Source organism: Notechis scutatus, chromosome 1 (assembly GCF_049901735.1).
Source record: "Notechis scutatus isolate UNSWTSFEM ecotype Mainland chromosome 1, rNotScu1.2, whole genome shotgun sequence".
Taxonomy (NCBI): Eukaryota; Metazoa; Chordata; class Lepidosauria; order Squamata; family Elapidae; genus Notechis; species Notechis scutatus.
Genome location: NC_142009.1, coordinates 258,290,317 through 258,304,275, shown reverse-complemented (window position 1 = coordinate 258,304,275; position 13,959 = coordinate 258,290,317). Strand labels below are relative to the sequence as shown.

The 13,959-nt window shown below is 37.5% G+C and overlaps 1 long non-coding RNA gene across 1 annotated transcript in view; it reads right to left on the bottom strand.

The window, feature by feature from the left end:
• Positions 1-12,191: 12,191 nt before the first annotated feature.
• Positions 12,192-13,959, bottom strand: part of LOC148133337 (uncharacterized) — a 55,059-nt gene continuing 53,291 nt past the window's right edge. Inside the window, exon 5 of the long non-coding RNA XR_015746680.1 lies at positions 12,192-13,162. This is a non-coding gene — a long non-coding RNA (uncharacterized LOC148133337). The remainder of the gene's footprint in view (positions 13,163-13,959) is intronic.

Genomic DNA, 13,959 nt, shown 5'->3' with positions numbered 1-13,959 from the left:
CGGGCAGGGGTGACAAAGCCCCATATTCTGAAGAATACTTTGCACAAAGTAACACTGCAGGACCTTTAAAAGATGCTAGTTATATGGCATCTGAACCAGAGCATTTTTTTCTTTAAAACGTATATGCTAACAAAACAGTAAACATTTTGTACTACCAGAAATCCATGCACTTAGGTGACCATTAAAAAACATCAATGCAATTTTTCATTAAAAGAGCTAGACATGCTTGTATAGTTAAGCTATAGTCATGATAAAAAAACACAAAGTCTGAAAAATTCAATCTATATACTTAAGTTATATTTGTTCTGTTAAAGCAGAATGAACATGTGAAAAAGTAGAGTAAGAAGGTGGAATAGAACCCCATTTCTCCTATTATCCTTTTTACACACTACCTGTCGAGGACCAGCTTCTACATCAGGGAGTCTTTCTGTCTATGGAGACTCCACAGAAGTTACAACAAAGTTTACCAGATTCTAAAGTGCTCAGATTCAAGTAGTTTCCATTATGTGTATGTTCTCAGCAAGTGAAGAGTGAAGAGTGATCTTCCCCTCCCCACAACTCTTGTTCACAAGCTTGTTCTGCTTTAAAAGAAGTGGAAATAAACCCTAAATAATGCTACCGTGCTCCTTATCTCTCACATAAATTTGTCTGCATTTCTTTAAATTATAATCTTCTTTCAGATTATCAGGAAAGAAATATGGTATGCTAAATTGTTCTATTCATTTTTTGTATTGGAATCAGCAAGTGTTGCCAGCTTATCCCATTGCTATTTTTGCAAATGGATCCCCACGTGTTTTGAATACATTTTAGAAACTTCCAAAAGTTCTTGGTTTGGACTGGATTTCTTGGTTTGGACTGGATGCTCACATAGGCACCACAGTGAAATTTCCCACAGCACAGCAGCAGCAGGAGGAGGAGGAGGAGGAGGAGAAGGAGGAAGAGGGAAATGCACTTGATCTTTGATTTGCATGTAATCAGTGCTTTTGCCACAGTGTAGGCTACATGAAAATGAATCATGAGAGATCAGCTGACCCCCATATTGACTTAAAAGCAGGTGTTGGCCTTCAGTAACAACCTAAGTGGAAATTTGGGGGGGGGGGGTGGAATTCATCTGAAAGGGACAAACAACTTTGTTCCTTCATGCCATAGCCTTAAAAAAATAAAAAGGAAGTGTTTGACATTCCAAAGCAGGTTGGGTTAATCAGTAATGTACCTGATTAATCTCTTAGGGCTGCACTCCACAACAAAGCTTCTGTTATTGTTCAGATCTCTAGAATGGGTTGGTAGAAAGATAGAAGAAAAGGCTTTGGGGCTTCACTAAAGGATGCTACAGTAGAGAGAACCTGATGGGGTGATAATACAGGAGTGGTGAAATATGGTGCAGAGACTTCTACTTATCACGATGACCCTTCATTTAATGCGGAAATGGCCTTTGCTCAGATTGGGATGCTCTGGATACAATAGCCACCTTGTTATTAAAGATTAAGAGCAAATGAACTATCACTCAGGCATGAAACAAGCGGTGGGGCATCTTTAACCATAGTGACAAATTCCAGAAGAGCAGCAGTCTGTAGAAGAAGTGAGAAGACAAAAAGGGCAGTGGCACCTTCGAAGCTAAGTGCTTTATTGTGGCAAGCCTTTGCATTGTAGCGCCAGCTCTCCGCAGCAGTAAATCAGCCGGATTCTAAGAGCCAATTTGCATTTTATTTTAAATGGGCTGTTTCAGAAGTGCAAATCACTTGTACTTTTGAATCTCCACCATTAAAGAAATGTAAAGGGAGGGGAGATCTAGGGCTTTTGTATATGCTGCATGTGGCATGCACCTGTGGCCTTCCTTGTGATATTCAATGGCTTTTATATATAAGATAAACTGAAAATGGGTTACGACAAAAGTTTATAAAATTGGACAGCCACATACATCTTTGTGGGCATGGACTATTCACTGCTGGTGCTTTCAGTGTTTTCACACAATGTATTTGGGGCAAATTTCCATATAACTTGGAATTTCATGTTGCCTGATTCAAATTAATCAGTTATTACTTTTGCAATGAATTTAGGTAATAGTAATAATCCACACATCTTTATTATCTGTATAGATGGGTATCACTGTCTTAGTTATAAACCCATGCAGTTTAACACATTTTATTTGGAATATTTTCCCAATAACTTACAAAAGATTAGTTTCAGAAATGGAGGCGGTCCTGTGAATTAGAAATCAATGTTATTTGGTTTTTCTTCATAAATACTTCCAGTCATCTGTTTGAGGTAGATCCCTATAAATGTGGGTTTTAATAATTATATTCCCTAGGGAATCTCTGGTGATTGAAATTCTGTGCAGACAAAAAGTATGATTATCTTTCTAAAAGTTATCTTTTCCCCCTGACATAGCTTGACAGTTAACTATAAAATAAATGCATGTTTGTAAGTGTAGACGTGCCATGAATTAACTATGGGATATGGATACCCAGAAATCAGAACCTGTGTTTAAGGATGGGAAGGGAAAAGTCCAAGTTCCCACAAACAGCTCTCAAAAATAATGAGACCATGGGCCTTTTATTTTTCTTGCTACCTTTATATACGCCTATGTATAAATGTAGATTTATGCAGGGACAGTCAAAAGTAGCCAAAAATCAAATGCAGAATTTGGAATCAGTGCATCATCTTGTAAGGAACTCTTTTAAAACCTGATGAATTAAACATTCCAGGCAATTTCCCTTGATCACAACAAAGAAGAAAGTTATAATTCTTCCCCTGGGGGTTTGGGGACCCTTAGCTGTTTCTCCCTTTCTAGCTCCCTCCGCAGGCTTCTGATTACCCTGAAATCTGTCTGGGACTATGAATGGAACAACCCAAACATGCTGTGACTTCAGATTACTCAGGAGGAATAACTGATAGACCTGGGTGGTATTTCCGTTTCTCCTGAAGGTCAGAATGGCTTATATGTGCCTTGAGACAGAAAAAGAATTGGGTTTATTTCCCTATATTGCAAAAACTGCCCTTCTATGAATGCTCAGTGTTGAGTCTAAACATAAGAAGAAGATGAAAGAGAACAAGAGGAATCCAGTAAAGCAATAAATAGACAAATGTACTAATTCTACTACTGTTGTTATTTTTAATGACTAATAAATATTTCTACAATATGAATTTAGCCAGAGCACTACTTAGCCATGGAACAAATATTTTCTGGTAACTGTTTTAACAGGCCATGGCTTAAAAATATTGCTTTTGACTCATCCTCAACCCACATGGAGATGGGTAAATATCATCCTTAATTATCTCTTTTCCACCCAAAGAGATATTTGCTATGGACTGCATCAATGATATGCAATCTGCCCAACTTCTATTTAGGCTGCTTGTGAGCAGTCCCTCTCCTTTCAGGCACTGAGCAATGCCTTCAAGAGCCATTTTGACTTGGGTTGTAGATGGCATTTGGCACCTAGCTGAGAAAAAAGCCTGGCCAGGGCTTTTGAAAGAACACCAGACTCCCTGTATTTTAAATATAGGCTTAGTTGTGTCACCAAGCAGAAAGTTACTGGTTGGCCACTATTTTTGCTAAGGAGTTTTGCATGGCATTATTTTTCCCCTATTGTTCTTATTATAGAGGGTGTGTGACACATCATTTTGCTTACTCCATAGGCTACTTCAGGTGGACAGACAAGTACATTATGTCTTGCAATGCTAGCTAAGGACACATCTTGCTCATTAATGATCTTCATCTCCCCCTGCACACCTGTTAGGCCAAATTACAGGTTTTAACTTCAGAGGAGGGGTAGGGGGTAAAATGGGAAGAAGCATCAATGAATCAAAGCATCAAATGCCCTGACTTGTCAAGTGGACTATTTCTAAGAATGAGATGGTTTTTTTCCTGCCATTAGGTGGAAAAGGAAATAAAGTCAAAGGAATTTACCAGCTGATTTCCTTAACTTACCTCACATTACAAAAGGCCCATTCCCTGGCCTTGTTACTGAAGCTCAATAGGCTTCAGTCATGGGGGAAGCAAGTTTCTACAGTATCAAACTGCATTAATACAGTTACTTATGCCTAATGTCAGGACTCTGTTCATCTTTTACTATTGTGTGTTATTGCTATTATATAACTAAGTTATTATACCTTAAGACTGTTTTGCGCTTATTACTAATAAAATTATTTTCTAAAATATTTCAAAATATTGTAGCTTTACTTAAACCAGCATATTAACTCAACAGCAATTGTGTCATGACAGCAATCTTTTTCCTATAAAAACTTCTAAGTCAAGTCTTTTCTGCACATTTTCTATTTAGTTTAGGAGCTTTTCAGAAGTTGGTACTGAAATACCAATGTAGAAATACGTATATTGAACTATTAAAAATGTGTACTCCATTTCCTCCCCATGCTTACGGAATGTTAAAACGTAATATATAGATTATAAGATTAATATATAGATTACTCCTGACATATATATATATATATATATATATATATATATATATATATATATATATATATATATATATATATATATATATATATATATATTCAGCTTTGTTTCGTTGGTGTTGTATTATTTTCCCACGTCATTGTAGTTGTTCTTTTAAAGTTGTAGCAACGTTTCAGCAGAATCTCATCTGCCATCATCAGGCTTCTATATAGTGTTCATTCTGTATAGTGTTCATACAGAAGCCTGATGATGGCCGATGAGATTCTGCTGAAACGTTGCTACAACTTTAAAAGAACAACTACAATGACGTGGGAAAATACCCGAACAAAGCCGAATGCCATACATGTAAGTACCCGCGAAAACTTAAGAAAACAAATATGTATGTATGTATGTATGTATGTATGTATGTATGTATGTATATCTATCTTTGGTTATTCGGGTTTTCTCCCGCGTAAAATTGGAAGTATCTAGGCGACGTTTCGATGAAGTCTCATTCATCATCTTCAGGCTTGTGTCTTCAGCTTTGTGCTTCTCAGAGTAATGTGAGCTTGCAGCTGCTTCTTCCTTTTAACTGCTAGTGGGGGTGTGACTTGATTGGGTGGGGGCTTGGCTGTGTTCTGATTGGGTGGGGGTGTGTTCTCATTGGTTGGGGGTTTGGCTGTGTTCTGATTGGCTGGGGGGTTGGCTGTGTTCTGATTGGCTGGGGGTGTGTTCTGTTCAGGTGGGGGCTTGGTTGTGCTCAGGTTAGTCTTAGTTGCTGGGGGATTTGAAAACACACACACACACACACACACACACACACACATATATATATATATTCCTATACCTATACCTATACCTATACCTATACCTATATACCTGTACCCATGAAAATCTATGAAAACATATGTGTATGTGTATGTATATATATTAATTTTGTGGGTACTTACATGTATGGTATTCAGCTTTGTTTGGGTATTTTCCCACATCATTATAGTTGTGCTTTTAAAGTTGTAGCAACGTTTTGGCAGAATCTCATCTGCCATCTTCAGGCTTCTGTATACACAGATGAACACAATACAGAAGCCTGATGATGGCAGATGAGATTCTGCCGAAACGTAGCTAAAATTTAAAAGCACAACTACAATGACGTGGGAAAATACCCGAACAAAGCTGAATAACATACATGCATACATACATAAATATAAATATAAATATAAATATAAATATAAATAATATAAATATAAATATAAATCTTATGTTTTTGCAGGTATTTATATGTATGGTATTTAGGTTTCTTCGGGTATTTTCCCACATCTTAATATTTGTGCTTTTATTATAGCGACGTTTCGGCAGAATCTCATCTGCCATCCTCAGGCTTGTGTATTGGGTTCTTTTTAATCTTGTGTGTCAGGCTTAGCAGCCGTTTTTTTCCCCCCTTGGTTTGAATTTGGTGCTGGCTTTCTGCTTTATTTGAATGGTTTTTTCCTCATCTTGATTGGCTGGGAGTCTAGGTCTGTTTTTATTGGTCTCCAAGTTGCCATGTTCTTGATTGGTTGGCAACATTGTGTTTTGTGCAATGGGGTTTCTTAGTGCAGCTTGGTTTCTTGTGAATGGCCGATAATTATTTATTAGGAAGCTAGGTTTTATTTGGGTAGCTGGCTGGGGTGTGTTTGGGCTGGAGGTATTGGTGGGGTTTGTTTGTGTCCAGGTGCTTGCTTGGATTGTGGCATAGAGATTTTTTTTGTTTGTGAGTGCTGGCTTCCAGATGATTGATACTCTGGTGGAGTCATCTCTTCTATTCATACTATTAGGTCTTTTATCAATTTCTATGGCTTCTCTGATGATTCTGTAGCTGGGGTTTTCTATAGTAGCTAGGGTTTTGGTACCATTTAAGTCAATGCTATGACCTGTGGCTTTCATATGTTGGACTAGTGAGGAAGTGTGTTCCAGCTTTTTTATTGGATTCTTGTGTTCTTCAAGGCGGGTACTTATCCTTCTGGTGGCTTGTCCTATGTATGTGGCAGGGCATGATGTGCAGGGTACTTCATATGGCTTCATATAGCTACAATAGAAAACCCCAGTATTAACATGATACTTTTCATACTTGAACTATTGACCTATAAAGATGAAATATTTTTGTTTATTAACAGTAGCACTGTGAATTAATATCACTAATATGATAAATAACTGTCAAATATTATGTGTATCTATGGCATTTATGGTACTGCCAAGAAAGTGATGTTGAAAGATATTGACATAATTTCTTCTACAGAAACTTTTGCAAAACTTTTAAATATTTTGTATTTTGTAAAAAAATTTAATATCTTGAATTTAAATAAAGAATTTTTTTAATAAAAAAAGAAGTTGATATTGAAAAAGAATGATGTTTCTCTCCATGGTTTACACCTTATGTGAAACTGCTGTAGGGGTGTGATTGAACTAGTATAACCACCATTTCGGTGAGTGTGCGGGCACAGGAGGTTTGCTACTGACCTTCTCCTGCAATCCTGCACTCTCCCTGTGCGTTCAACAGCTGACGTGCGGCAATCCGCTGTGCCACGTGAAGTAGCTGAGCTTGAAAACCAGGAAATAAAGCAGGGGTGGAATTCAAATTTTTAACAATCGGTTCTGTGGACGTGGCTTAGTTGATGGGTGTGGCTTGGTGGCCATGTGACTGGCTGGGTGTGGCCAACTCAATATCACTCACATCGAGGCACCCATCTCCTCGCCTGGCCTCTTATGACTGTGGGGATGCTGCAACAGTCATAAGTTTGAAAAACAGTCATAAGTTACTTTTTCAGTGCCATTGTAATTTTGAATGGTCCACACAAGCAAAGTACCAGCAAAGGAGGGGAAAAAAACTCCAGAGACGTTCCTGAGACAGGAAGTCTAGTCCTGCCAAGAATGTGATAAGGGTCAACAGAGAGGCAGTTTCTGTAAGCAACACCAGAATGTTTCCTTCCTGCCTTCCTTACAGGATTAGGCCAGTCATTTCTTCTAACAACCGGTTCTCCGAACTGCTTAGAATGTTAACAACCGATTCTAGCGAATAGGTGCGAACCTGTAGAATCCCACCCCTGAAATAAAGGTCAGAATAGGTGGGCAGGCGGACCCAGCAGCTGATCATTGGAGCAAACCGGTTCGTTCACAGATGCTCCTTGGAGCTATTGGTTCAGCTGAACTGGGCTGAACAAGTAGAATACCACCACTGAACTGCTGGCATAATTGGACATCAGATCCAACTAGCTGAACCAATTAATTATGACTATAAAAATGTGGTACTTCTGAATTCTGGTTTCCAGTTGTCTAGTAATGATAGTTTTCATATGTGTCCATTCAGGGATGTTTTCCATGGGGCATGCCACAAAGTGTACAAACACAACAAAGTTATTCAGAAAGCTGGAGGGAGAAGAAAGATACTTTCCATTTCTTTTTGTCAAGAACGTTTAGTTCTTGAACTCCCTAACCTTTTGCCTTTCAGAAGTATTTTGCAGCACCTTGTAACAATTAGGCTGGCAAAGCAAAAAGTTGAAAGAACAACAATCTAATCCTTTCTAGGGTGTATATCTGTCTCATGCAAGCCTGCTCTTGGAAGAGTGGAGCGATGGCTTCCATTGGAATCTGTTTCAAGGTAAAATGAGTGCGGCTGATTTTGAACATGCTGCTCCTGAGGCCTGACTTAGGCTCCAGACCTTGTGCAGCCTAGCACTGGAAGAGATTAAATATCAACCCAGGTCATGTTCTCATAGCCCAGGCGCAAGTGCCAACATTCTTCCAATTATTCAAGGCCAAAGAGAGAGCAACCTGCCTTGACAGAATTGTGACACAGCTTGATTAGATTGAGCTTAGATGCCTTGCGAAACGGATACCCTGGTATTTAACTCAGATGGGGGGACAGGAATGGTTAGCTTTGTTTAAAAGGAATGGAGGGGAGGGGGAAGTGGAGGAGAGGACAGGCAGATTTTGTTTTCAAGGAATGCAGGGGAAAAGGAATGCAGCTGTTCACACATGCAATTGTAGATGTGTGATTAAAAAAATAAGGAGGACAATTTTGTAACTGGTATAGTCCAGCTTTTAAAGTGATATTAAGGAGTGCAAGATATTATTGCACAAAGGTGTACGTAAACACGGTCAGTATCATTCAATCAAATGGACTTTAGAAATGCAAAATAGTTTGAAGTATTCACCAGCTGGAGCAAGTTTCTCACAATATCTTTACTAGATCTTATTCAGAGAGAGAAAGAGAGAGAGAGAGAGAGAGTGGGGGGCGCAAATGTGTGAATCTGTTTAGCATGTGGTTTGCTTCTTTGTTACCTTTCTATGTACCATCCTGCAATAACCACAGATTTTTGTCAGCTCGAAATGCTGTGGCTTTAACATATTATCACATTGTATTTTCTTGAGCAACCAAACATAGTTATTAAAAAAGAGTGCAGGATGTTCAGGAACTGTAGCTTGAACCCATGGCAGTCCTGCCTCCAGTTCAATTCAATATTTATAAGACAATATTGGATGGGGTCATTATGAATTTTAGGATAAGTTGTCACCAATATATTGATGATACCCAGCTATGTTTCCTGTTACATTTGTATTAGGAGAGGTGCATTTGAATACAGAGATGATTGGATGAGAGACAATAATTGAACCTGAATCATGTAAGATGGTAATGTGCAAGTGAATTGCTTCTCAACCTGGGAATTAGAGTAATTGCTTAGTGTGGGAACTGGAGTAGAGGGTTTATAGATTCTTGAAAGTTCACTCTTGATGCATGGGTGAACAAACTATGAATCTTGAAGATAGAATTTGTGAATCAATTTAGAAAGATGTGCTTCTGGAGGAAAGCTTGGATATGAATCCAATGAATAATAAATTCCATAAAAATAATTATACTAGTTTTGTAGTTTTGTATAAGTAAACTGCTCTATCATTCCAAAAATGAAGTCTGACCATAGGATGCAAGTAAGGTGAATTTCCAAATAAATAATTCATGTGCTAAATGGAACATTCTTTTTAAAAAAAATAATAATTCCAATTCTATTTTCTTTTTGTGCCTAATTTCATAGCATTGCAGACTGTTTTCAAATCAAGTTTTGTTTCTATATTTGAGAACGCTGTAACCTTTTGATAACATGATTATTTTTATAATTGTTTTCAATTTCAGCAGTAGCTTGTGTTTGGGGGGTTTATGTGTGATCAAACAATTAATGTCATATATTCTAATGTTATGATATGCAAAGCTGAAAATGTCAATACAAATGCTGTATTCAGTACGAAATCCAATATAATAATGTTACATGGTCTACGTTATGTATCATTCCCTTTGTCAAGGAAAGTCTTTTGTCCTCCCTCCCTCTCTGCTTCCCTCCCTCCCTCTCTTCTCCCACCCCTGCATCTAAATAGCATTTGAATGTATGTGCCTAGTTAAGTGGTGTAGGAAAAGGACAGGCAAATCTGGCCTCTTTATAATGAGACCCAACATGTCCTTTCCTGAATTCTTAATCTGCTTTATTCACTGAGCTGTAATTAGCATTCCTGGACAACAGCCCCTCCTCATCTTAATTTACAAGATGGGCTCTTCTATTTAGAGCTGTCAATACTATGTTATGTTCATTCATTATCCAGTATCTTTCTACGGCTCAAGAACCTTTCCTGTACTTGCTAAGCACAGCCCCTTTATTATTGCTCTTAGCATTTCCTATTAAGGCAGTCATTTCCTAATCCAGTGATTGATCCGTGAGATCATTTTAACATCCAAACATTTAGTTCAAAGCCATTGGTCCATTTGTCTTTCCGAACCACCCAGATCATCTTAGGAACCCCTGCATACCAAAATATCTATACATTGAAAAGCAGAAGACCTGTAACACTCAAGGCATTCTGCAAAAGTTCCAATGTTATCCCTTAAATGGAAAGATGAAAGAAGTAGTAGTTGACAAACACAGGGGGATGGTGAAGTTGATGACATTTGAACCCGCATTCTCCAAACTCTGTGAAAATAGAGGGATTCCACAAAGCATGTGGAAACATCACACTGCCTGTCATCATTACACTACTAGCAGATAAGAATCCATACCATGGTGTCAAAATAGAGCAGTCAAATCATTTCTGTGAACTGTAATGTCATTTCACCAGTACTGCAATCTAAGTGAGCATCTTACTACATGGAAAACTTTTATCGACCTTGTGATCTATCTACACGATTTTTGTTTCTCACACATTCTAACTCTTGGTAAAGATTTAAGGTCTAATCAAGGGACTTCTTTACATTTACCATTTGGTATTCTGGTCAGCGGCATTAGTACTGAGTTGAAATTTGTAACAGAAAAGTATTTCCTTTAAACAACCGAGTTGCATGGCTAGGTTACCCCATTCATTGTGGGGAATTTGCATTTTTCAGCATTCAGAGTACGCAATCGCCTGCTGCGATTTCCAGCCTCCTTCCAATAGGACTGCTACATTCTTCAATGGAAGTAAACATAATTCACAGGAATTTTGAAGGGGCTATATGTATGTGATATCATAATGATGGCAACTACTTGGTTTCATCATCTGTTTACACCATTTTGGAATAATCCTTGTCCATTGATGACAGTGCTGCCTGTAAGCTAGGTTACACCCCTTTTCTTTCAAATAGGTAGAAATAAGATGTATAGCATCATTATTGTTGCATGAGATGTATGTGGAGAATTCTCCTTCCCCCCATGCATTCACTTCATCTCAGAAAAAAAAATAGTGAAAGCCAAGCACATGGAATATCTCATTCAGAAGCAGAGAATTTGGCAGCTTCAAAAGGGTTGTTCTGACCTTCAGCATCCTTAAACTTTTGAAACCGACATTGCCAGATTTCAAGAGGATATTCAGTGAAATATGTCTTATCCTGAAAAAAAATATCCCTCTCCCCAGTGTCAGGCTGTATGGAATGTGAAATGATCCAAGCTTGCAGCTGGAAGCAGCAAAGACCTGCACCTCAAATTCACTGCTGTCATGGAGGCACTGCATCAATTTACCAGACAGAAGGTTCATTTTCATGGTCCACTATGCCCTGAAGCTGGCTGTGAAAAGAGCAGCCAGGATAACAATCCATTTTCTCGACTTCATTCAAGTGGAAGAGCCCATAAGTCTTGACATTCTGCCCCCCAGCAATCTAAGGTCTTCTCCCTGCCCTACCCTTGTTCCGCATCTACTAGGCTCACATTTAACAAAGCTCAGGGTTTTTTAATGAATGAGACAAAAAAAAGCATCCCTTCCTATGTTCTTCACTGCAGCCTTAGATTCCTTTAGAGAAACATAAGAGTAAAATATGGAAATGTCTAATGCATCGCTGCAATTTGTATGTGTCTTGATTTAAATATATGCAAATATTTGTTAAAATCAAAAGTGGGTTTTAAAAATAAGCAGGTAGCACACAATCTTAGTGAGTCACTCAAATGCTCCAAATAGCAAGGCTATTGTGGATCTGCATTAATACGCTGTATCGACAAACATACCATTTTACATTGTGCTTATTTAACTCCATGAATATAACATTTAATTTACCATAAAGTGATTCTTTGTCAGGGCCCTTTATAATCAATGATTTGTAACCAAAGGCCAAACTGGCTAAGTTACAGTCCAAGATGAGAAGTCTGATTTGCACATAGAAGTCCAGAATTCTACTCATGTATAAATGTACATTCCTGATATATTTTATATAAATGCCTGAGGGATCAGTTAGCTTTGCCTAAACAAAAGTGAACTGATTTGAATGGCATGATGTGAACCAAATAGAAGAAAAGGCAGCATAGACATGATATGGCTGATTGAAAACCATTTCATTTTATGGCCCAAACATTTCCAGAATTCTATCAAGAAAATAAATCCAATTGAGATTTGATGTCACAGATAATCACTGTTTATAGTCCAGGATTTTAAGATTTCAATATAGATTTGGTTATCTGAAGCAACATAGCTTCCATATGTATCTGTCCCATATAATTCAAACTATTTCCTAGGTAAGGAACCATAGTCCATAGACATAGACTTTTAGAGTAGCCCCATATCTAGATAGCTGGCAAATAAATTTAATAATAATAATCTGCTAGAAGCTACAGTGCTGTCACATGTATGATTTCATCAGGCAATGAAAAATTGTGAAATTCTGTACTCATTAAGTATCAATTAAATTAATTTTAATTTAAGAAGTCTTTAGTCACTTTCCTCTATTCACTTGAGCAAAAATCAAACCAACAAATATGTAACAATCTAGAAAGCAGTTTGAAATTAAAAAAATGAATTGAGAAACAATCAAAACAAGGACAATAGTCAATATTCAATAAAAAAAATATCATGGAATAAATCATATCAATGCAATTTATATGTGTAGAAACCTAGATTATTTTCGGTGAACCAATCTTTGGAAAGTAACAGTCAAGCAACCAAGTAATAAAAACAGAAAGCAGTCAAGTAACGGAAGCAAATGCTTCTCAAACACTTTTCTATTAAATCCAAGAGTTTAGACGGACTAAAGACTCAATATAGCTCTTTAATCTTTTATGGACCCTGAAGTGTGAAACCCATTATGCACCGATTATGGACATAAAATTTATAAAATCAGTAGAAAAAAGGAATAGATTCAAAACTACAAGTTGGAGTCAAAATGTCTGCCTTTCTGGAAGACCACAACTTATACAAAACCCTGCTGAATTCTCACTGATTCCTTCTTGTTCTGCAGCCCTCTTGACCATTTTATTTCAGACATCTCCTTGAGCAGATTTTCAGCTCCATCTAGAATTACAAAGAGATGAAAAATCAGTAAAGATTGCCTCCCTTCTGAGTCCATTAGGGCTTTGCTGGGTCAGAAACCTTCTGTGTATGAAAAAAGGTCCCAGTTCCAATACAGAACAATTAGCCAGGCTAAATAGCAGTAATTCTTCTCCTAAAATATATATTATCATCTCTGTAAGAATAATATCTTTTAATATTAATTAGTTTACATTTTTATATGATAACATATTTGCCAAGAATGCCTCTTGGAAAATGAACAAAACACAAATATTTGAAGAAAGAAATATATAGATCATACTTGTCAAAATTCTTCTTGTTAGATAACTTCAAGAAGCCCAAGAATAGTAGTTGCCTAGTTAAAATTAAGTACCAGTCAGAATCAAAACAAATAATTGCACCCTGGGCATGTCACTCCATAGGCACAGCTCCTCTTTAATAAGCTGTCAATAATGCTATAAAAGACTATTAGCGGATATAATGCCATGAGAAGGCTAGCCAAAATCTATGGGCCTTACATGTGATAAATGAATTTCTGTGTCCAATATCAAAAAAAAAGTTTTAGCATCTGTTTAGTTTGCACTAACATGTTCTGTATTTTTGTACAAATCCTAGCTTGCAGTGCATAACCTAAAGACATGGCATCTATGTGCCAATAATCAAGATTTAAATGATATGAGTCATGTTTCGGTGCCTTAAAACTAGGTGAAGGGATAAATGTATTTACAGAATAACAGAGTTAGAAGAGACCTTGGAGGTCTTGTAATCCAATCCCCTGATCAAGCATGAAAGCATTTCAG